Below are 25,615 nucleotides of genomic sequence, written 5' to 3' on the forward strand. Positions count from 1 at the left end.
CCCAACTCTCTGCCTTCTGTTAGATAGCCAATCCTCTATCCATGCCAAAATATTATCCCCAATCCCGTGATTATTTATCTTAAGCAATAATCTTTTGTATGGCACCTTGTCAAATGCCTTTTGGAAGTCTAAATACACTACGTCCACTGGTTCTCCTTTATCCACCCTATATGATACTTCCTCAAAGAACTCCAGCAAATTTGTCAAACATGACTTCCCCTTCATAAAACCATGCTGACTTTCTCCTATTAAATTATGATTATCCAAATGTCCTGTTACTGTCTCCTTAATAATGGACTCCAATATTTTACCTACCACAGATGTTAGGCTAACCGGTCTATAGTTTCCAGCCTTCTGTCTACTGCCCTTTTTAAATAAGGGCGTTACATTAGCAGTTTTCCAGTCTGCTGGGACCTTTGCTGAGTCCAGGGAGTTTTGGAAAATTATTACCAATGCATCCACAATCCCTACCGCCACTTCCCTCAAGACCCTAGGATGTAAGCCATCAGGTCCAGGTGATTTATCTGCCTTGAGTCCCATTATTTTACCGAGTACCACTTCCTTATTGATTTTGATCGTGTTTAGCACCTCCCCCCCTATAGCCCTCTGTTTGTCCAGTGTTGGGATATTCTTAGTGTCTTCTACTGTAAAGACTGATACAAAATATTCATTCAGTGTTTTTGCAATCTCCATATTTCCCACCATTAATTTCCCGGTCTCATCCTCTAAGGGACCAACATTTACTTTAGCCACCCTTTTTCTTTTTATATAACTATAAAAACTCTTACTATCTGTTTTTGTATTTTTTGCTAATTTACTTTCATAATCTATCTTCCCTTTCTTAATCAATCTTTTTGTTATTTTTTGCTGTCTTTTAAAGTTTTCCCAATGCTCTATCCTCCCACTAGATTTGGCTACCTTATACGCCCTTGTTTTTAGTTGAATACTATCCTTAATTTCTTTACTTAGCCACGGATGGCTGTCTTTTCTTTTACACCCTTTTCTTCTCAGTGGAATATATTTTTTTTTGGAAGTTGTAAAATAACTCCTTAAATGTACACCACTGATCATGTATCGTCTTACCCTTTAATCTATTTTCCCAATCCACTCTACTCAATTCCACTCTCATACCTTCATAGTCTCCTTTATTCAAGCTTAGCAAGCTTGTTTGAGATCCAACCTTCTCACCCTCTAATTGAATATGGAATTCAACCATGTTATGGTCACTCATTCCAAGGGGATCCTTTACTAGGACATTTTTAATTAATCCTGTCTCGTTACACAGGACCAGATCTAAGGTTGCTTGCCCCCTGGTCGGTTCAGTTACATACTGCTCAAGAAACCCATCCCTAATACACTCAATGAACTCATCCTCAAGGCAGCCCTGCCCAATTTGATTTGTCCAATTAATATGATAGTTAAAATCCCCCATAATTATAGATGCTCCCTTATTACAAGCCTTAACTATTTCCTGATTGATACTCCGTCCAACAGAGTTGCAACTGTTCGGAGGCCTATAGACTACGCCCACGAGTGTTTTTTTCCCCTTATTATTCCTTACCTCCACCCAAACTGTTTCATTATCCTGATCTTTTGACCCAATATCATTTCTCTGTATTACAGTGATTCCTTCCTTTATTAACATAGCCACCCCACCTCCCCTTCCTTCCTGCCTGTCCTTCCTGATCGTTAAATAGCCTGGTATGTTTAATTCCCAGGCATTGTCACCCTAGAGTCATAGAGTCATAGAGTTTTACAGCACAGGAAGAGGCCCTTCGGCCCATCGTGTCTGCGCCGCCCATCCATCCCTGTCCAGTCTAATCCCATTTTCCAGCATTTGGTCCATAGCCTTGTATGCAATGGCATTTCAAGTGCTCATCCAAATGCTTCTTGAATGTTGTGAGGGTTCCTGCCTCTACCACCCTTTTAGGCATTGAGTTCCACATTCCAACCACCCTCTGGGTGAAAAAGTTCCTCCTCAAATCCCCTCTAAATCTCCTGCCCCTTACCCTGAATCTATGCCCCCTTGTTATTGACCCCCCTACTAAGGGGAAAAGTTCCTCTTTGTCTACCCTATCTATGCCCCTCATCATTTTGTACACCTCAATCAGGTCCCCCCTCAGCCTTCTTTGCTCCAAGGAAAACAACCCCAGCCTGTTTAGTCTTTCTTCATAGCTGAGGCGCTCCATCCCAGGTAACATCCTGGTGAATCTTCTCTGCACCCTCTCCAAAGCAATCACATCCTTCCTATAGTGAGGCGACCAGAACTGCACACAGTACTCCAGCTGTGGCCTCACCAGCGTTTTGTACAGCTCCATCATAACCTCCCTGCTCTTATATTCTATGCCTCGGCTAATGAAGGCAAGTATCCCATATGCCTTTTTAACCACCTTATCTACTTGTTCCGCTGCCTTCAGAGATCTATGTACATGTACACCGAGATCCCTCTGACCCTCTGTACTTCCTAGGGTCCTACCACTCATTGTGTATTCCCTTGCCTTATTTGTCCGTCCAAAATGCATCACCTCGCACTTTTCAGGGTTAAATTCCATTTGCCACTTTTCCGCCCATCTGACCAACCCGTCTATATCGTCCTGTAGCCTGAGGCTTTCCCCCTTGCAATTTACCACCCCACCAATTTTCGTGTCATCTGCAAACTTACTGATCATCCCTTTTACATTCTCATCCAAATCATTTATGTAGATCACAAACAACAAGGGACCCAGCACCGATCCCTGAGGTACCCCACTGGACACAGGCTTCCAGTCACAAAAGCAACCTTCGACCATCACCCTCTGCCTCCTGCCACTCAGCCAGTTTAGGATCCAACGCGCCAAGGCACCCTGGATCCCATGGGCTCTTACCTTCTTGACCAGTCTCCTATGCGGGACTTTGTCAAAAGCTTTACTGAAGTCCATGTAAACCACATCCACAGCATTTCCCTCATCCACCTCCCTAGTCACCCCCTCGAAAAATTCAATCAGATTTGTCAGACATGATTTACCTTTGACAAAGCCATGCTGACTATCCCCGATTAATCCTTGCCTCTCCAAGTGGAGACTAATTTTGTCCCTCAGAATTTTTTCCAATAATTTCCCTACCACAGATGTTAGGCTCACTGGCCTGTAATTCCCTGGTTTATCCCTGCTACCCTTCTTGTATAATGGTACTACATTAGCTGTTCTCCAGTCCTCTGGTACATCCCCTGTGGCCAGAGAGGTTCTGAAAATTTGGGTCAGAGCCCCTGCAATCTCCTCCTTTGCCTCCCACAGCAACCTGGGATACATCTCGTCCGGTCCTGGGGATTTATCGACTTTTTGGCCTGCTAAAACCGCTAGCACCTCCTCCCTCTCGATGCTAATATGTTCAAGTATGTCACAATCCCCTTGCCCGATTTCTATGTCTGCATCGTCTTTCTCCATAGTGAACACAGATGCAAAAAATTCATTTAAAACCCCGCCTACATCATCTGGTTCTACACACAGGTTGCCACTTTGGTCCCTAATGGGCCCTACCCTTTCCCTGGTTATCCTCTTGCCCTTAATATACTTATAAAACTTCTTAGGATTTTCCTTTATTTTGCTCGCCAGTGTTATTTCATGGCCCCTCCTCGCCCTCCTAATTTCTTTTTTAAGTATGCCCCTGCACTTTTTATACTCCTCTAGGGCTTCTTCCGTCTTTAGTCTTTTGTAACTGCCAAAAGCCCCCCTTTTATTTCTAATGCATTTTTGTATCTCCCTTGTCATCCAAGGTTCCCTTTGCTTGTTGGTCCCACCCTTGACCTTTACAGGAACATGTTGGCGCTGTACTCTCTCTATTTCCCTTCTGAAAGTCTCCCACTGTTTTGATGTGGATTTTCCTATAAGCAGCTGCTCCCAGTCCACTTTGGCCAGATCCTGCCTTATCATATTAAAATCGGCCTTCCCCCAATTTAGAACCCTTATTTCCGGGTCGTCTTTGTCTTTTTTCATGACCACCTTAAATTTCACCGAATTATGGTCACTGTCGCCAAAATGCTCTCCTACTGACACTTCCACCACTTGCCCGGCTACATTCCCCAGAATTAGGTCCAGTACCGCCCCCTCTCTTGTAGGACTTTCTACATGTTGGCTCAAAAAGCTCTCCTGGATGCACTTTAAGAATTCTGCACCCTCTAAGCCTTTCACACTCTGACTATCCCAATTTATATTGGGGAAGTTGAAATCCCCCACTATTATTACCCTATTATTTTCACACTTCTCTGAGATTTGCCTACATATCTGTTCCTCTATCTCCCCCTGACTGTTTGGGGGCCTATAGTACACTCCCAGCAAAGTGCTTGCCCCCTTTTTGTTTTTAAGTTCTACCCATATGGCCTCATTTGAGGAACCCGCTAATATATCATCCCTCCTTACAGCAGTAATTGACTCCTTAATTAATATTGCAACACCCCCTCCCCTTTTACACCCCCCTCTGTCTCGCCTGAAGATTCTATACCCCGGAATATTGAGCTGCCAGTCCTGACCCTCCCTCAACCATGTCTCCGTGATGGCAACAATATCGTACTCCCATGTGTTCAACAACAACTTCAGTTCATCCACCTTATTTGCAAGACTCCTTGCATTAAAATAAATGCCTTCCAGCCCTGCCATATTCCCTTTTGCCTTCACATATTTGCTCTGCCTTCCCAGCTGACTTGTTTTTTCCTCTGTATTTGGCTGTAAATCACCCCCTACTATAGCTCCACTCTGTACCCCATCCCCCTGCCAAGTTAGTTTAAACCCCCCCCAGCAGTGCTAGCAAACCTCCCCGCAAGGATATTGGTTCCCCTCTGGTTCAGGTGTAAACCGTCCGACTTGTACAAGTCCCACCTTTCCCAGAAGCAGACCCAGTGATCCAGGAAACTAAAGCCCTCCCTCCTGCACCATCCCTTTAGCCACGCATTCATCTGTTCTATCTTCCTGCAGTCATGTTTCTGTAATGGCCACAAGATCATACCCATATGTAATTATTTGTGCCATTAACTCATCTATTTTGTTACGAATGCTACGTGCATTCAGATAGAGAACTTTTAAATATGTTTTGTGACACTTAGTTCCTGCTTTTGCCCTTTTTATTACTTTACCTTTTACTCCATACCTTCTGCCCCTTCCTGACACGCTCTGGTTTTGAATTTCCCCACTGCTACCTAAGTCTATGACCTTCTCTGTTGTCATTTTTATTATTTGCTCTCTAGGAACCTCCCCCCCACTAGTAAGTTTAAAGCCCTCTCTACAGCCCTAGTTATATGATCCGCCAGGACTCTAGTCCCAGCACTGGCCAAGTGAAGCCCGTCCCAACGGAACAGCTCCCTCCTGCCCCAGTACTGGTGCCAGTGTCCCAGGAAGCAAAACCCATTTCTCCCACACCAGCCTTTGAGCCACGCATTTAACTCTCTAATTTTATTTGTCCTAGCCAAATTCGCTCATGGCTCAGGTAATAATCCAGAGATTATTACCCTTGAGGTTCTGTTTTTTAATTTGACCCCTAGCTGCTCATACTCCTTTAACAGAACCGGCTTGCAAGTCCTAGCTACGTCGTTTGTACCAACATGGACCACGACAACTGGATCCACCCCCTCCCACTGCAAGTTTATATCCAGCCCAGAGGAGATCTCCTTAACCCTGGCACCGGGTAGGCAACACAGCCTTCGGGACTCTCGCTCTTGGCTGCAGAGAACTCTATCTATCCCCCTAATAATAATATCCCCTACCACTACAACATTTCTATTTACTCCCCCCTCTTGAATGGCCCCCCGTTCCACGCTGCTGTGGCCAGGTTGCTCATCCTCCCTGCAGTCCCTGCTCCCATCCCCACAGGGAGTATGAACCTCGAACCTGTTGGTCAAGCGCAAGGGCTGTGGCTCCTCCAGCTCTACCTCCTGGATCCCCGTACCTGCCTCACTCGTAGTCACACTGTCCTGTCCCTGACCATGGGCTACATCTGAATTACTTAACTTCATAGGTGTGACCACCTCCTGATACACAGAGTCCAGGTACTTCTCCCCCTCCCTGATGTGTCGCAGTGTCTGAAGCTCTACCAATGGTGCTTCCTTCAATATGGTCACTGGCTGCTGTATTGGCAGTTCTCTTGCAATCCACTCCCACTATTATGTTCCCCTCTCTCTCATGTCTAATTTCAGTTATATACACTTCAAAAATTACTGGGCTAAAAATTTGATTGCCCCTGAAAATGAGCGCGGGATGCGCGATCAACCCACGTCCATTCTAAGTAATCCAGGCAGCAGGCAAACTTTGTGCTGCCTGCTCATTATAATGATTGTGGCATGTAGCCCACCACTGAACGTGCTTCTGAGTGGCTGCATGCCTCAGCAAGGGGTCCATGTTTGTGCAAGGCTAGCACCACTTAAAGCTGCTTCTTAAAGTCAGCCTGCACCTCTTAAAGGGGAGCTGCCTTCTGGCTGCAGCAGGTGATTCATCTTGCTGAGAACATATTCTGAGTAGGAACAACACGGAGTAATGGTGCAACTGGGCAGAGAGCGGGCTCCAAGATTCTCTGACACAGCACTGGAGGCCTTGATGCAGGAGGTGAGAGGTCGTCTATCCACAGGGCACCAGGAGACCCTCCAGAAAAACTCTGAGAAGGCAATGGAAGCAGATAGCCATCGCAGTCAATGCCAGCAATGTAGCCCCGAGGACCTGGATCCAGTGCCGCAAGAAGTTTAATGACCTCACACAAGTGGTCAATATCAGTGAATTCATCCTCAAATTCCATAAACCTTATAACTGTACCACTAGGCTGAGACACTGCTCAATTCACCACCCACTTCACTCAGCTACCAACAATCTCTATCTATCACGACTCATATCTCTCATTCATAGCTTCACCTCACCTTCATACAATTACCACTGCTGCAAGCCTCATACCCACATCTTACAGCTTGCACACACTACCAGCTATTCAACCATAACAGACACATCACCCAAACACATTGCACCACACTCACTGACACACTCCTACAGAAGTATGCACAATGAAATGCTTCATGCATTGGCATGCCTACCATAAATCCTGAGTGCAATGTCAAGGAGTGTGGAGGAGTTCAGCACCAACCTTGCACAGGGCTTTGCTCAGAGCTTGGAGCCCATCCTTTCCAGTATGGAAATGATGGGCAACTCCATTAACGCACTTGCGGACCCAACCATGATGCAGCATCTGATGGCTGATTCCATTGCAACACAGGCAGAAGCCATCCAATGTTTGAGTGCTGCAGTGGAAGCTCAGACCTCTGTCATGCAAGCTTAGCTTGTTGCTACATGAGCTCAGTCTGAAGTCCTGCAAGCTTAGCTTGCTGCCACGTGAGCTCAGACTGCTGCCAGCATGGCTGCAGATAACAGTGCTCAAAGGGTGTCACAGCAGTCCATCCTCCAACGGAATACTAGGATTGCTGAAGCGCCACCCCGGGGGAGTGGTAGTGGCTCCATGGAGGACGAACCTGCTGTCCTCTCTCAGGATGACAGCATTTGTCCTCCCACCACTGCCCTTGCTATCCAGACTGCTGCTGCCCATGCTGAGGTGGTACAATCTGAAGCTAGGCCTTCTAGGCCCAGAGCTGCTCAAGGTCATCCTCCAAGGCCATCTGCAGTCTCCTCCACTGAAAGTCAGCAGCCTTCCAACAGCCATGCTGCAGCCACTGGGGTAGCACTTTATTGGAGCACTAGGACAGGCAAAGGCACACAGAAGACAGATACTAAGGGAATGCACAAGGGGGATTAGTTGACTTTGATATGTAATATTTGATGGTATGATTTATAAATCTGGTTTGGAATGTTTGTCTTGTGGTGGCTTTTAACTGTAGCACTGTGGCCAAGAGGACGCTGTAATGGTCAGCAACAGAGGGAAGTAAGATGTGGGACTGTTGGTGAATGGGGAATTGGGGTTGCGTTCACTAGTACTGCAGTCGGATGAGTTGATCACGGACATCCTGCCCAGAAAGGAGCTCTGTTGGTTGCTCCTCTCTTCCTCCTCCTCAGTTCTTTGAGCAGCTTGTCCTCCTCTGTGTCGCCTCTGCTCATTCTCCCTGTCATGCTGCAGGCTAAAGGGGATACAAACTACTGCACCCATGTCTCGGAGCAAGTGGTCTGAACAGAAGCCTTGAAGTAACCTGACACACCGCTCCCTGGACACTTCAGCAACTTCAAATATGATAACAGAGAACAACACTTCTACAAACTCACCTAGAACAAGTAGGAACCAATCATCAACTAACCTGAAAGCAGGTGATGGTCCCTTTAGATAGCGTCGGTGGGGGTCCTTCCTGCTGTTGAACGCATATTCAGCTGTGTGTGTGTAAGAGAGGGCGTTAGCTGCAACATTGAGGTCAAAAATGGCAGCGTTGGTGTCAAATCAGCATTACACGCTGATTGATGTCATGATCTGTGTACTCTGCATACTTTCAGCACACGCTTACAGCGTCCGCGCTAATGACGTACCTAAAATGGCATCCAGCGTGGCCCGCACCAGAATTGTGCACGTGTGCCATGGATGCCATTTTGGACCCAAATCGGCACCTGTAGCGCTGAAAGACCTGTCGCTACGCAGCTGAGTTTAGCGGCCTCAGGCTCTCTTCTTCCTGTTTCCTTTTAGAGCCATGATTCAATTTACTGCTTTAAGAACAGTCCAGCTTTAAGAGCAGCACTTCCGCCTTTACAAAGGCTTCCTCCGCTCCCCACCCACCCATGAATTTTCCAGGCCTCCGAGTGTTACTCTCTGATTGCTGGTGGGATATGAGTCTTTGTTTTGCACAGCAAAATTTAAATATGCTGACCCCAGAATTTCAGACAGTGTCGGTGTCGGCCTGAGTGGGTGGTTGCAATGGATCGCAGGCCTTGGAATTTGGGAGAAGTGGAACTCAAAGTGTTAAGGCTATAAGGTTTTTCTATTATTTACACTGTGCCTTGCTATTAACTAAATGCAAGCTGACAGAGACCCTTAAAGGTAACTCATGAATAAAATAGGGGCTAAAATGGCAGTCATACAGCATTATATAATGAAAGTCACATTATCATCATGTTGATTCTCAGTATGCAGACAGGATGTTTTGTTGAGCCACAAGCAAATCATCATGTACACAGTGCTATTTCCATAGAGTTATTTTTCCATGCACTTTAATGTAATCTCAACTGTTTAAAGTCAAAATAAATATTTTTTTCATTTCTTTTGGATGTAGATTTGAGCAAAATCAAAAGAAAGAAATGCAATAAGCTGGAAATCTGAAATGAAAACAAAAAGTGTTGGAAATCAGCGTCTGAAAGGAAGAAATACTCTTCAGAACACTCCCATGAGGGTCTCAAGTCTGTAAACATATTTTTCAGTTCCACAACAGCTTTGTTTTCAGAAGAAAAATCATGAATATCACAATAATATTTCTGACAACAATCATATAAATGTTCTGGCACTTGTTAACTTTTCTGACCTTGTGACATCACTAAACCTCATCCTGCATTGGAGAGGGCTGCTCGCAGTTAGAGCGTTGTCCCTCACTACCAATGTTGCTTCCTTCACCATAGTCCCCAGCTGGTGTGTTGGCATTTCTCTTGCAATCCATTCCACTATTATATTCCCCCCTCTCTCATGTCTAATTTCAGTCAGTTATATACACTTCAAGAAGTTTCAGGCTCACTTCCTGTTTCCTTTTAGGTGTTTCCATGATACAAATTACTGCTTTAAGAACAGTTCTGTTTCATACCAAAACACCTCTTTGCAGGTGGTTTGTTTGTTTCTCATATCTTCACCCTTGGAAAATAGTGTGAAGTAGTTGAAAGATTCGTAGGCTAATTAACACTCTGAAAAGCCATGATGTGAACAAGCCTTAACCATCTTTATACCAGCCGATAGGGTGGTTAGTCCTATATGGTGGGAGGATTTTATGGTCACCCACGAGCTATATGATGAAGGTGGGGCCACCTGATGTGAACCCAGAATTCAGTGCCAGAGATCTGGGCTGCGGTTTTGTTGGCGCTCAGAGGGTGGGTTTGGAGGTGGGTCAGAGGTTAAACTCGCCTCCAAACAACCTTCCCAAGTGTTGGGTCCCCGATTTGTGAATGAACCCGACACCTAGCGGCGGGAAACGGATTAAAGGCAATTAACTGCCTATTACCAGGTACTTGTCAGTAGTTTTCATGTTGTTTTTCGATTTCCCAGCTTCTGGGTCGGGTTCCATGATGTCCGGACAACACGCCAGGTAAGTGTGACGTGTTGTGAGTCTAGTCTAATGTTTGTGAAAAGATGACAGCTGCAGAAGTGGCGTCAAGGATGCAATGTTGCACCTGGTGAGTTTCAGAGCAAAGAAAATGTTGGTTACTGCATTTTTAATACATATACAGATTTCTTTAGCTTACAAGTTTTTAAATCCAACTGTATGTCCAGTGCCACCTCATTGGGAGAATCTCTTTCACCAGTGACAGGTCGCTTCTGTCATCTCACCTGCAGCTGCCATCTATTCCAGCATATGAAGGGAGTCATTGGAGAGCCTGGGTGCAAGAGTTCACCTTTGTGCAGTGATTGTCAGTGTTTTCAGCAACTCAATGCTGGCAAACACTGAAAAATCAACAGACAAAATAAAATTGTGCATGGTCCTGCTTCCTGTTAATTGGCTGGTAAGCCCGCAGGAACAAAGCGAATCAAGGGAAAATCATGTCTGTGGAGCGGAGGCAGCTGAGGGCGAGACCTGAACCCGGAAACCAACTGGCCCGGACCCATCCCGACACCGAGGAGAAAATCGCGGCCTTGGTCTCCACTCGCTGGGAGTGTCCGGAACAGAGTTCGAACCCAGTATCTTGCTGGAATTTGCATGGGTTGCACTCCCATCAGTTACACTGGGACCGTGCATGTCATAGAGGGGAAACTGAGTTGCGCCCGCTTTGGGGCACTTACTTTTAGCGCCCCGAAAAAATTAGCACCCCTGCGGCCGCTTTTCCCAGGTAGCGCTCTGAGAGGGAGGAGGGGCGCTACTGGAAGCGCCCCATGTCCCTCTTGGGGCGCTGTGAGGCAATATCGCGGCACTATGAGCCGCAGTACTGCAGGCCTTCCTCTCCTTATTAAAGGGGAGGGGCCTGCCGCAGCGCGTCCCAGCGCCCAGCTGGGCCACCAGGGATCGGGAGTGCCGGCAAACGAGCCCGGCACTCAAGAGGAGTGCCGGGTTCATGGAAAGCAGCTGGAACCCCACGGGGGGGGGGGGGGGCTTCACTGGGGCCGGGGACAGCAACGGGGGCAGGAGCTGGCAGGCGGCCAACAACATAAATGACCGCCCGCCACCCCCACTTTAAATAGCACTGCCCTGGCCGCAGGTAGGCCCCCCTGACCCCGTCGGACATAGCGTCCGGTGGTAAGTCAGGGGGCGTTACCAAAGATTGCGGCCGGGGCACTGCGCACGCCGATGACGTCATCGTTGCTGACGGAAGTGGTGGAAGCGGAGACACTCAATGTTTTCAAGGGGTAAACTGGATAGGCACTTGAGGGAAGTAAACTTGCAGGGATAGAGCAGGGGAATGGGACTGACTGGATTGCTCTACAGTGAGCCGGCACGGACTCGATGGGCCAAATGGCCTCCTTCTGTGCCTTTGACTCTGAGAGAAAGATTCGGTTGCTTTGCGCCTCCCATTAGCACACTAAGAGGGTGCTAACGGTTACCGATGCCACTAACCCCCCGCTGAATTTTGCAGGAGGCGTTGGCGACAGCGGGCCCAGGTGCTAGTTGCTTTGCGCCCCATTAGCACCCTCTTAGTGTGCTAATGGGAGGCGCAAAGCAACCGAATTTTTCTCTCAGAGTCAAAGGCACAGAAGGAGGCCATTTGGCCCATCGAGTCCGTGCCGGCTCACTGTAGAGCAATCCAGTCAGTCCCATTCCCCCGCTCTATCCCTGCAAGTTTACTTCCCTCAAGTGCCTATCCAGTTTACCCCTTGAAAACATTGAATGTCTCCGCTTCCACCACTTCCGTCAGCAACGCGTTCCAGGTCCTCATCACTCGCTGCGTAGAAAAGTTTTTCCTCACGTCCCCTCTGTATCTCTTGCCCAAAACCTTTAATCTGTGTCCCCTAGTCCTTGTACCAACAATTAGTGGGAACAGCCTTTCCCCGTCTAGCCTATCCAAACCTTGTACACCTCTATTAAATCACCCCTCAACCTCCTTTGCTCTAATGAAAACAAATCCAACTTCTCCAACCTGTCTTTGTAGCTAAGTTCCCCACCCCCAGAACCATTCTGGTAAATCTCCTCTGCACCCCCTCAAGTGCCTTCACATCCTTCCTAAAGTGTGGCAACCAGAACTAGATGCAATACTCCAGTTGTGGCCTAACCAGCGCTTTATAAAGGTTCAGCATAACATCTCTATTTTTGTACTCAATACTTCTATTTATGAAGCCCAAGATCCCATATGCTTTGCTAACCACTCTCTCAATATGTCCTGCCACCTTCAGGGACCTATGTACATTAACTCCCAGGTCCCTCTGTCCCTGCACACGCTTTAAAACTGTGCCATTAAGTGTATATTGCCTCTCCCTGTTCCTTCTGCCAAAATGCATCACCTCACACATCTCTGTATTAAATTCCACCTGCCACTTGTCTGCCCATTCTGCTAGACTTTCTGGGGGAAAAATTCAGTATCGCCCCGTTTGGGGCGTCATAATCGGCCGTGCGCAAAGTTTAGCGTCTGACGATAATTATCGCCTCCTGGAGCAAACTTGGCTTTTATCGCCACTGGAGGTGATTGGAGCGCTAAATCAGGCGCTTCACACCTGTCTTAAGGCGCAAAGGCCGAAGAGCGAGGCGCTACCTCAGAGCGCTGGCGAAGCAAGGAAGGGCAAATCAAAATAAACCTGCAAAGTGCTGCTCAGTACTCAAAACTCCTTCACACAGCGTTGAATCTCTCCAGAAGTCAGTCTCTCTCTCTCTCTCAGAATGCGTGGTGCAAAAATGTCACCGACAAAAAAAGGCAGGAAGCGGTCGCCTTTAAATAGCGCTCCCCTAGTCCCTTTCTGACAGCATAACGCTCCCCTCAACCTGTCATTGCTAGCAGCAGATGGTAAGGCAGGGGGTGCCACTCAATATCCGGTCTGGGGCGCTAACAGGGCGTTGCGCACTCGACTGACTTCACAATCTGCCGGCGCAAGAGATCGTGGCGTTAGTGTTTAGCGCCGCCGCAAAATGTCTAGTTAATTTTGCGAGCGGCGCAAACATCACCACGCCCGGGCGCTAGTTGCTTTGTGCCCCATTAGCGCCCTCTTAAGGCGCTAACGGGAGGCGCAAACAACTGAATTTTCCCCCCTCTGTGTCCTGTTGCAGTCGATTGGTATCATCCTCATTGTTTACCACACCCCCAAGTTTGGTGTCATCGGCAAATTTAGAAATTCTACTCTGTATACCAATATCCAGGTCATTTATATACATCAAAAAATGCAGTGGCTCCAGCACTGACCCTTGGGGAACACCACTGTTTACCATCCTCCAACCTGAAAAACAGCCATTTACCACAATTCACTGTTTTCTGTCCTTAAGCCAATTTCTTATCCAAGCTGCCACTGGCCCACCCATTCCATGAGCCTCAAGTTTGTTAACCATCCTTCTATGTGGTACTTTGTCAAACGCCTTCTGAAAATCCATGTAGACAAGATCCATTGCATTCCCTTCATCAATCCTCCCTGTTACTTCATCAAAAAATTCAATTAGATTAGGCAAACAGAATCTGTCTTGCATAGAAACATAGAAGATAGGAGCAGGGGTAGGCCATTCGGCCCCTTGAGCCTGCTCTGCCATTTAATGAGATCATGGCTGATCATCCAAATTCAGTACCCTGTCCCTGCTTTCTCCCCATATCCCTTGATCCCTCTAGCCTTAAGAAAAATATCTAACTCCTTCTTGAATATATTTAATGAATTGGCCTCAACTGCCTTCTGTGGTAGAGAATTCCACAGGTTCACCACTCTCTGGGTGAAGAAATTCCTCCTCATCTCTGTTCTAAATGGCTTACCCCTTATCCTTAGACTGTGACCCCTGGTTCTGGACTCCCTGACCATCAGGAACATCCTTCCTGCATTTAGTCTGTCTAGTCCTGTTAGAATTTTATAAGTTTCAATGAGATCCCCTCTCATTCTACTAAACTCTAGCGAATATAAGCCTAATCGACCCAATCTCTCTTCATACATCATTCCTGCCATCCCAGGTATCAGTCAGGTGAATCTTCGCTGCACTCCCTCCATGGCAAGAACATCCTTCCTCAGATAAGGCGACCAAAACTGCACACAATACTCAAGGTGTGGTCTCACGAAGGCCCTGTACAACTGCAGCAAGACATCCTTGCTCCTGTACTCGAATCCTCTCACTATGAAGGCCAACATACCATTTGCCTTCTTAACCGCCTGCTGCACCTGCATGCTTACCTTCAGTGACTGGTGCACAAGAACACCCAGGTCTTGTTGCACTTCCCCTTTTCCCAATCTACTGCCATTCAGATAATAATCTGTCTTCCTGTTTTTGCCACCAAAGTGGATAACCTCGCATTTATCCACATTATACTGCATCTGCCATGCATCTGCCCAATCACCCAACCTGTCCAAATCATACTGGAGTTTCTCTGCATCCTCCTCACAGCACACACGCCTTTTACACACCTGTGTTGGCTCTCCTTAATTAGCTTAAACCTCTCCATGCGCCCGTTAATTTTTTCCTGGATTATTGTTTCTAAAACTGTACTCACCACTGGTGTTAAACTGTAATTACAGTACTAGGATTGTCCTTAAACCCTTTCTTGAACAATGGTGTCACATTTGCCACTTGTGGTGACCTCCAGCGCTGCCCCCCGCAGAGTTCACAGAGTCATTGGGAGGGCAGCTCATTTTCACGGGCCTGATGTGTACCTATGTCGCTACAGGCGCATCTTGGACACTTCCCAAAGCACACAGGCTGGAAACTCCAGCGCCTGCTCCTGTCTTGGTGGGTCCCGGATCCCCTCCCCACTTTGGGAAATTATTTTTTTGTCCCTTCAGCCCTTTTACAAAGGGGGATGATTTTTTTCAGGGCTCCAGGTCATATCTGCCTCTGACAAGGCCATCTGGAAACTCCCAGCAAAGGCCAAAACCCGGCCTATCCAGGTTCTGGCCAATTCCCGGGACCTTCCACTGCATAACCAAAGGATTTAAAGCAGGAGTGCGTCAGAGGGCCCAACATAAGAACATTAGAATTAGGAGCAGGAGTAGTCCATACAGCCCCTCGCGCCTGCGCCACCACTCAATAAGATCATGGCTGATCTTCGACCTCAACTCCACTTTCCCGCTCGAACCCCATAGAATCCAAAAATCTATCTATCTCAGCCTTGAATATATTCAACAATTCAGCATCCACAGCCCTCTGGGGCACAGAATGCCAAAGATTCCTAACCCTCTGAGTGAAAAAATTCCTCCTCATCTCAGTCTTAAATGGCCGACCCCTTATCCTGAGACTATGCCCCCTAGTTCTAGACTCTCCAGGCAGGGGAAACAACCTCTCAGCATCTACCCTGTCAATCCCCCTCAGAACCTTATATATTTCAATGAGATCACCTCTCATTCCTCCAAATTCCAGAGAGTATCGGCCCAATCTACTCAACCTCTCCTCATAAGACAACCCTCTCATCCCAGGAATCAATCTAGTGAACGTTTGTTGTACCGCCTCTAAGGTATGTATGTCCTTCCTAAGATAAGGAGACCAAAACTGTGCACATTACTCCAGGTGTGGTCTCACCAAAGCCCTGTACAATTGGTGTGAGACTTCCTTACTCTTGCAATAAAGGCCAACATGCCATTTGCCTTCCTAATTGCTTGCTGTACCTGCATGCTAACTTTCTGTGTTTCTTGTATGAGGACACCTAAATTTCTCTGAACACCAACATTAAATTGTTTCTCACCATTTAAAAAATCTGTTTTTCTATTCTTCCTATCAACGTGAATAACCTCACATTTCCCCACTTATATATTTAAAAACATTTTGTTCTACATGATGTTTTCAAACACTTTGAGATTGGAATTATTTCTAGAGCAAAGCAGTGTATTAAATGAAAACTAATTTCTTTTGTCCTTTTTTAAAGCACTTGCATAAATACACAACTTTGCTGTCAGTTTATGGAAGTTCAAGTTCTATAGGATGCACTAAGAAAATGCACAACTGAATGGTCAATTGGATCTGCAAGAATGCTGCTTAACTCACGAGACAGCCAAACAGCTATTTGATCATTACACAGGAGATCAACATGGGATCATCTGCAAGGAAAGTCTGTTAGCATAGCTGGAAGAGGATGTCAGACTTCAATAACAACAACTTGCATTTTATAAGCACTACTCACGGGCAGGAAGACATCTCAGAATGTGTTACAATAAGGAGGAAAAAGATATCGTGGACATCAAGCATAAGGAAAGTGGAGGAAATATGGAAAGGTTAGGATGGGGAAACTAAAGATACAGTTGAAGAGAAGGCTTCTGAATGGATTTTTGAAAACAGGAAGACAGAGGAAACTGCACAGAGAGGTTCAGAGGATAAGAGTGTAATGGTTGAACAAATGGCCACCAAAGGTGAAGAGAAGGAAATGAGGAGGTCACAAAGGTAGGGTGAGGTGATGCCATGGTAAGATTTTAAAAAGGACAAGAATTTTGAAATCAACATGTTGGGACACGGTGAACATGTGGAGCTTTCAGAAGACAGGAGTGATGGGGATGTGGGATTTAGTGTGGTGAAGACGTGCAAAGTGGATTTTTGGATTAATTGAAGCTTGTGGAAAGTTGAATCAGGGATAATAGTTAGGAGGTCATTAGAGAGGTCAAGCTTTGAGGTGACATACCCATGGACTAGAACTTTTGAAACAGAGGGGAAGCGAAGCAATGGAGGCATAAAGTGTTGCAGAGGTGAAAGATAATCTGCGCTTGAAGGGGGTAAGTTCAAAACAAATTTTTTCTCCAGGTTTCCTGCCTGACAGCAGCCTGATTGACAGGGTGGCTGCCTGTCAGGCAGGAAGGCTTGCAGCAGGACGCAGCGGAGGAGCAGGTAGGGAGACAGGGAGAGATCATGGGTGGGGGGTCGAGTGAGGATTTGGAGAGATCACAGGGTGGGGGGGCGAGATGGTGGCCGGGGGATAGTGCGTGGTTGTGGGGGTGAGATGGTGGTCAAGGGGGGTGGGGGGCGATAAGATGGTGCCGGATGTGCTAGATGGTGGTCGGGGGTGGGGGACGGATCACGCGGGGGAGATCGCGGGGGTGGGGGGCGTCGGACAGATAGTGGGAGGGAGTTTACAGGTTAGCTTGCTGGGCCTGGAGGAAAGACTCCTGCACCTCCTGGCCCACAAGCAGTGCTGTAAAGGCACTTAGCTTATGTATCCAGCCCTTATCATCTCCTTTAACCTGCTGGGTTTCCCGAGGTCAGGGAAACCTGACCGACATGAGTTAAAAATAAAAAGCATGATAAAATAAAGGCAAGCAGCCTCTTTAAAAGCTTTTACCAACTGACCCGCCACCTGAGAGCGGATTAGTTGCCTGCTCCACACCCTCCATCCCCTCTCAGTTAAAACCGGAAGTGAGTGGGTTCGAGATGGGTTTGAAATTTAACATTTTTAACTTCTCATCTGACCCAAACCCACCCATTTTTTAGGGTTAAAATTACCCCCAATAATTCAGAGGCTAGTGGTCAATCTATAAATTGGGAATGTTCTTACTGGAAAAGAGATGTTTGAGAGATGATATGATTACTGCTTTTAGGATTCTAAAGGGACTAGATAATGTAGATCATGACCAGCTATTTCACCTTGTCCAGGACAGTAGAACCAGAGGACACAGACTGCCCTTGAAGGGGAGTAAATTCAAAACTAATCTGCAGAATATTTTAGTGAGCAAGTGGATAATCTATGGAACAGGCTCCCTAGGGAGATGGTGGAAGCAGTTAGTATTGATTCATTAAAATGTAAATGAGATAGCTTTCTTCCAGAAAACAATATTTTGGGAGATGAGTAATTTTGAGACATGACATGTGGTAAGTGTAGCATGCTTGGAAGGAACAGGTGATTTTGGACCTATGGTTCCCAAAGCTCTCCTTATGTCATTTCTGGGTCTGTTGTGTCTAATTCTGGGTCTAATTGATAGAGATTGATTGCTATGATTAGTCAACAACTTCATTATTGTCGTATCATGTGACAACCATGATGGTAGAAGGTGAACTAGATGGACCAGCGTCTTTTTTCGTTTAGCAATTCCTATGTTGCTATGTAAAACAGTTTTGGAAAAAGAGTGCATATGATGGAGGAAGCTGAACACACGGTCAGGTGATCTGACAAGGTTTTGCAGCTACTTGGCTTAGCAGCTGGAAAAGTTGATGAAATCCATGGCAGAAGCACAGAGGTGCTGATGGGCACTGAAGAGAATGGTCTCAGTTTTACCAACAGTCGGCTGGAGGAAACTTTGGCCCATCCAGGTCTTGTCATCAGTCAGGCAGTGAAAGTTTGGCATCAACCTTTTGGGTCAGTGGAGGAGGCAGTGAAGAAGAGGAATTGATGGCCACTACCAGACCCTTTCGCTCCAACAGGACCATCAGCATGATCCTGCCACTGCCTCACCATATATTGCCACCACTCTTCTGCCAGTACTTGGGGTCACCAGTACTGCAGTGGGGAGGCAGGAAACCTAGCCCTTTTCCAAAGCCGCCCCCCATTTATCATTTACATTTTTTGGTACAGCGGAGGAAAATTCAGCTAGAAATGAATCAATCCAGAAAAGCTGCAAGCTATAGAAATGCAAGGTCAATATGCTGGAAACAATTTTTTCTTAAATCATAGAGATGAAGAAAATGGTCCAGTGCCTTGATCAGTAATCAGTTAAACTTAATTAAGAGGCCGTGTGTTTTGTGGGCTTTGACTTTTCTTTTTCTATCCTGTTGAACCAAATCCTTTACTTTGAAATCTTAAAATATCAGTTGCACCTCGGTAAGCCACATTACAGCTGCCATCTGTATTTAATAGTAAGGCTTGATTCACAATCCAAACCTCATTCATTTGACACATGTGGAAAACTCATCTTCCCTCACCTCTCTTGAGGGGGTATTTTATCTCATGGGCAGAAAGCTAGCAAGAGTCCCAGGCCACCTGCCCAGAAACTGCAGTGGAAGGGCATTATTAACAATCCGCTGGCTAACTTTCCACCTGAATAGAGCATCCAGAGGCAGCTTGCTGGCTTTGAGCCACCAGGCTGGTAGTCAGGCAAGTTGTGGAGTGGGTTCAGGAGGGTGGCGGGGGGGAGGGGGCTGGGGCATTTTGGGGCCCTGAGGAGCACTACCGCTCCTCTGGGTTGCACAAATCAAGTTTCTCACTTACCTTATTCTGCTGGGTGTTCGCCAGGTTTTAATGAGCAGAGCATCAGCAGCAAATGCTATACTCATAAGGTAGTTAAAATTGTATCAGGAACGTAATTACATAATTGGACGCCAATTTACATGTATTCATGAGGCTCCCGAGTGAGTCAAGCGGGCACCTCAACCAGCCAAAAGACCAGTGGCGTGAGTATAGACATGGGGCAGGAAACGAGCAGTAAGTGTACCACTTGGGTTTTAGCCCACATTCCTCCCAGTTTATGCTGGGTGGAGGAAGTTAAAGTTCCTCCTTAGATATGTGTTGGGAAAATATGAAATTCTGGCCCTTAAATTCTGTGGTTTTTTTTCAGTCTTCTTTGTTGTAACTTCCATGGGAGACTGATAGAACCCCCAAAGAAACAACATTAATAGCTAGAGTTACACTTGTTCTGAAATACTAAATTCTAGTAGAATTGGCTGTTGGCAGAAGATGCTCCCACCTCCAAAGTGATGCATGAATGTAAATGACAGGATAATGAGGGCAAAACCCGATAAGGGTAGATTTTGACCTTGAGTGATAGTGTAAAACGAGTGATAGCAAATCGCCGGCCCGTTTTACTTCTCTCCTGATTTGTATTTCCATTGACTTCAATGGAAATAAAACTCAGATGAGATTTAAAACTGGCTGCTGATTTGCTATTACCTGTTTTAACTATCGCTCAAGGTCAAAATCTACCCCACTGTCTCACAAATTCTGTTAATTACATTAGAACTGCACCTGACTTAATTTAAGCCTGCAAAAAAGCCAGATGAGTTACTTGCATGACTTGTCAAACCAGGAAGTGGTGGAGTTCACAGGCTTTATTCACATCTTTGTCTGAAAAACCGGCTTTGACTGGTGCAGTTAGAATTTTTTTTATCAGCTGTACTGCTGAGAAAGGATTCTGCAAATTGACTTTCAGCAGTTTCAGGAAAGGAAATATTTTTCTTCCCACCATTCTGTCATGGGGCCTTTAACCTATGGTTCACTATGGGCATTTCCATATATGCCCTTATAATGTAGGCAGAACAGGAATAGGAGGAAGAGGAAATGACAGAGGAAATGCAGCATCGTCTACATCAAAAGAGGCAAAGGCAAACAGCAGATACCCTTCCACCAGTCTATAGACCACACTACTTCCTCAGTAATATTTCAGAAGAGGTCTGCTTAAGAGGCAACAGTTGGTAAGGAGGCTTAGAAGTAACTGTGTTTCATTGCAAATTGACCTCCAAACATCCTCTCAAACAAAAAAAGACAAGAACAGACATACCTCAAAACATTAGATTTTTTTGGCTCTGTAGCCCCCGTATTTTGGGCGCTATGAGGCCTCTTAAGTTATGAAAATGGCATATGCCACATGCTTGCACACTTCCAGTAGGAAGTGCACTGGTCATCATCTTGGTAAAGGGGTTTGCGCGCGTGCACCTAACGACCGCTGGCAGCATGCAGAGCAGGCAGATCATGACGTCAATCAGCGTGTAATGCTGATTTGATGCCAGCACTGCCATGTTGGACCTCCATGCTCCAGCCTATGCCCTCTCTTAACCTCGCACAGCTGAAGATGGCATTAAACGCAATGAAGGACCCCCCACCATCGCTATTTAAAGGGATTATGAACTACTTACAGGTTAGTTGCTGGATTATTTCCTCTGGCTATTGCAGCAAAGAGAGACAACTTCATCTCATTCCCGCTTGCCAGAGACAAGCAGGCGGAGCAAGCAAGAGGATTTGCAGGCTTTCCCATGGTGCAAGGTGCCATTGCCTGCATACACATTGCTTTGCGTGTGCCTCATGTGAACTCGGCCATGTATCTGAACCAAAAGGGATTTCACTCCCTCAATATGCAGCTGGCGTGTGACCATAGGCAGCGCATTTTGCAGGTCAGTGCCCAGTATCCTGGCAGCAGTCATGATCCATTAATTCTGTGGCAGTCCTCTGTGCCAGCTGTATTTCAACCACCATGGCAAACCGAAGGGTGGCTACTGGGCCACAAGGGTTATCCACTCATGACATGGCTCATGACTCCGGTCTGGAACCCACGCACACATGCACAGCAGGCATACAATGAGCGCAATGCTGCCACAAGGAATCTTAGAGCAGACCATTGGTGCCCTCAAGCAATTGTTCTGCAGCCTGGACTGCACTGGAGGAGCCCTGCAGTACTCAGCTGAGCGGGTCTCAAGATTTGTCATGGTATGCTGCAGGCTGCCTAACCTGGCCATCATGAGGGAACAGCCCTTGCCACCACCTATCAGGTGAGAAGCTGAGGAAGAGCAGGAGAGGAGGGGGTGCAAGAGGAGAAAGAGGAAGGGAGGTTACAACCTAGACAGCCATTTTCTGCCCAGGCACTACGTGAACAAACAATTCATGAACGATACCAGTAACTTCAACTCCAATTCCCCATTCACCAACAGTTCCACACCCTTTCCCTTCCCTCTGTCACTGAGCATCGTATTGTCCTCTTTCACACAATGCAGAAATAAAAGCCAACACAAAATACACATTCCAATCCAAATTTAAATCATGCCATACTGCATACAAAAATAAAATAATCACCCTTGTGTATTCCCTTAGTGCCTCTTCTGTGTGACTTTGCCTGTCCTAGTGTTCCTACGAGGTGCTTCCTCAGTGGCTACAGCATGACTGCTGACTTTCAGTGGTGAAGACTGCAGATGGCCTTGGAGGGTGACCTCGAGCAGCTCTGAGCCTAGAAGGCCTGGCTTCAGATTGTGCCATTTCAGCCTGGTCTTCAGCAGTCTGGGCTGGCTGGCTGACAGGCAACAGCAAGTGGCAGGGGTGCGAGTACATATGCTGTCATCCTGAGAAAGGACAGTGTTAGATCCATGTATCTTGATGTTGTGTCCTTCAATAATTAGACAAGAGGCTGCAGGGAACAATCAACAGGTGTTTACTGGATGAGGGTTACTCTAAAACTAACTGTACAGATCCCTACTCAGGGTTTATATACAGGTGTGGTCACTGCCGGTACTACAGTATACAGGAGCTGTAAAAAGTAGTTCTCCCCTTAAAGGTACATACATTACAATTCCTCCCCTTTTAGATTAACAGTACCATAACACTCAATTAACAATTAAATATCAAACTAATTACAATTAACACTTTTAACATGCAACATTAACTGAAAATAGTCTATTTATAAATTCAGTCTTTGGGGAGGCTTCCTGATCCTTTCTGGGTAGCGCCTTTCCCGAGTGTCTTGCTCTTGGTGCGGAGGCGATTCTGGCCCCCTGTCGTCGGTTGGTTCATCCGCTTCCGACGCTACTGTTTCTGGGGTAGATGCTACCTGTACGTCGGGTTCATCACCAGGTACGTATGGGCGAGGCATGGGGTTGACTTGTTCCTGTGACTCTAGGATCTGGTCAACATGGCGTCTCACAATGTTCTCCCCAACATCCACTGTGTACATTAGTGGCCCCTGCCGTGTGCATATCGTTCCTGGTTGCCATGTCTCTGTTCGGTAGTCGCGGGCCAAGACTGGTTGCCCTACATTGAAGCTCCTTGTCGGCTTCTCATTGATGTGCTGGAATTGCTTATTCTCAACATCTCTTCGTACATTTGGTCTGAGCAAATTCAGACGAGATGTCAACCTTCGGTTAAAGAACATCATGGCTGGGGTCTGGATAGTGACTGCATGTGTCGCATTTCTGTAGGCTAACAGGAAATTGTCCACCTTATGCTGCAGTGGAATGTCGTCATCGCACATGGCCCTTACTGCTTTTTTAAAGGTTTGTACGAACCTCTCAGCCAATCCATTTGTGGCTGGATGATACGGGACGGATGTATAATGCCTTACCCCATTCCTTTTCATAAATCTTCGAAACTCTTCGGACACATACTGTGGTCCGTTGTCGGAGCAAATCTGCTCTGGCAAGCCGTTCCTGGCAAAAATGGTCCTTGGACTGCAATATTTTTCTCCGTGGTGGTGGAGGACATTTTGATGACCTCAGGCCATTTCGAGTGCGCATCCACGGCTATTAAAAACATTGAGTCCATGAATGGACCAGCAAAATCAATATGCACCCGTTGCCATGGAGATGAGGGCCACTCCCATGGGTGTAGAGGGACATGTGGTGGTGCATTTTGGACATTCTGGCATCCTGAGCAGCTCTTTGTCAGGTCCTCGATTTGCTGATCGATCCCCGGCCACCACACATAAGCCCTAGCAAGGCTTTTCATTTTCACCCCTCCCAGATGACCTTCGTGAAGCTCATTGAGCACTCTCTCCCTTAACTTGGGTGGAATTACCACTCGGGATCCACACATCAAGGTCCCCTGGCATACTGACAGCTGTTCTCTTCTGGATGAGAATGCTGGCAACAGTGAGTCGCCATGTGCTGGCCATCTCTTCACCGTCAAATCATATACTTCCAAAAGGCATTTGACAAGGTGCCACACAAAAGATTATTGCTTAAGATAAAAAATCACGGAATTGGGGGTAATATTCTGGCATGGATAGAGGATTGGCTATCAAACAGAAGGCAGAGAGTTGGGATAAATGGTTCATTCTCAGAATGGCAATCAGTAACTAGTGGTGTTCCGCAGGGGTCGGTGCTGGGTCCCGAACTCTTTACAATCTATATTAACGATTTGGAGGAGGGGACCGAGTGTAACATATCAAAGTTTGCAGATGATACTAAGATGGGAGGGAAAGTAGTGCATGAGGAGGACATAAAAAACCTGCAAGGGGACATAGACAGGCTAAGTAAGTGGGCAGAGATTTGGCAGATGGAATACAATACTGGAAAGTGTGAGGTTATGCACTTTGGCAGGAAAAATCGTAGAGCAAGCTATTATCTTAATGGCAAGAAACTGGAAAGTACTGAAGTACAAAGGGATCTGGGGGTCATGGTGCACGAAACTCAAAAGGTTAGTATGCAGGTGCAGCAAGTGATTAAGAAGGCCAATGGAATGTTGGCTTTCATTGCTAGGGGGATAGAATATAAAAATAGGGAGGTATTGCTTCAGTTGTACAAGGTATTGGTGAGACCGCACCTGGAATACTGCATACAGTTTTGGTGTCCATACTTAAGAAAAGATATACTTGCTCTCGAGTCAGTACAAAGAAGGTTCACTCGGTTAATCCCGGGGATGAGGGGATGGACATATGAGGAAAGGTTGAGTAGATTGGGACTCTACTCATTGGAGTTCAGAAGAATGAGAGGCGATCTTATTGAAACATATAAGATTGTGAAGGGGTTGGATCGGGTGGATGCGGGGAGGATGTTCCCGATGATGGGTGAAACTAGAACTAGGGGGCATAGTCTTAGAATAAGGGGCTGCTCTTTCAAAACTGAGATGAGGAGGAACTACTTCACTCAGAGGGTGGTAGGTCCATGGAATATGCTGCCCCAAAAAGCTGTAGAAGCTACATCATTACATAAATTTAAAACAGAAATAGACAGTTTCCTAGAAGTAAAGGGAATTAAGGGTTACGGGGAGCGGGCAGGAATTTGGACATGAGTCTAGGTTCGGATCGGACATGGCCCTGTGGGTAGCGGAGCGGGCCCAGGGGCCGTGTAGCCTGATCCTGCTCCTATTTCGTGTGTCTAATTCTGTTAGATTCAGGAGATGGTTCTGTGATAGTAGATTGGCGGTTAGGATCAGATCAGCCATGATCTTATTAAATGGCGGAGCAGGCTTGAGGGGCCGATTGGCCTACTCCTGCTCCTATTACTTATGTTCTTATGTTCTTATACCCGAGACAGTGTCGGGTCATTTCGGGTCTCCTTCTCGATACCAGCGTTAGTTACTGGCAAGCATTCAATTATCGTCGAATGAAATATTTCGACAGGATCTACTGCTGGTGCTTCCTCCGCGGTAGGCAGTGGCAGGCGTGATAGCCCATCAGCATTTCCATGCTGTTTCGTGCCCTTATACTTGATTTCATATTGGTGCGCCCCTAGAAAAAGGGACCATCTTTGTAGCCGTTGCGCAGTCATCACCGGAACGCCCTTCTTTGGATTAAAGATGCAGACAAGTGGTTGGTGGTCAGTCAGCAAGGTGAACTTCTGCCCGTGCAGATAGTGATTGAACTTTTTCACTCCCCACACTAGGCTGAGGGCTTCCCTGTCAATCTGGGCATAGTTACGCTCGGCTGAGGTTAGTGACCGAGACGCAAAGGCTACTGGCCTCTCCGAGCCGTCCGGGAATTTGTGCGACAGCACCGCTCCAATGCCATAGGGTGATGCATCACACACCAACCGAATTGGTAGTGCTGGGTT

The sequence above is a fragment of the Somniosus microcephalus genome, chromosome 1, assembly GCF_052327205.1.
Source record: "Somniosus microcephalus isolate GS21.2 chromosome 1, FLI_Smic_1.0, whole genome shotgun sequence".
In the NCBI taxonomy this organism is placed as follows: domain Eukaryota; kingdom Metazoa; phylum Chordata; class Chondrichthyes; order Squaliformes; family Somniosidae; genus Somniosus; species Somniosus microcephalus.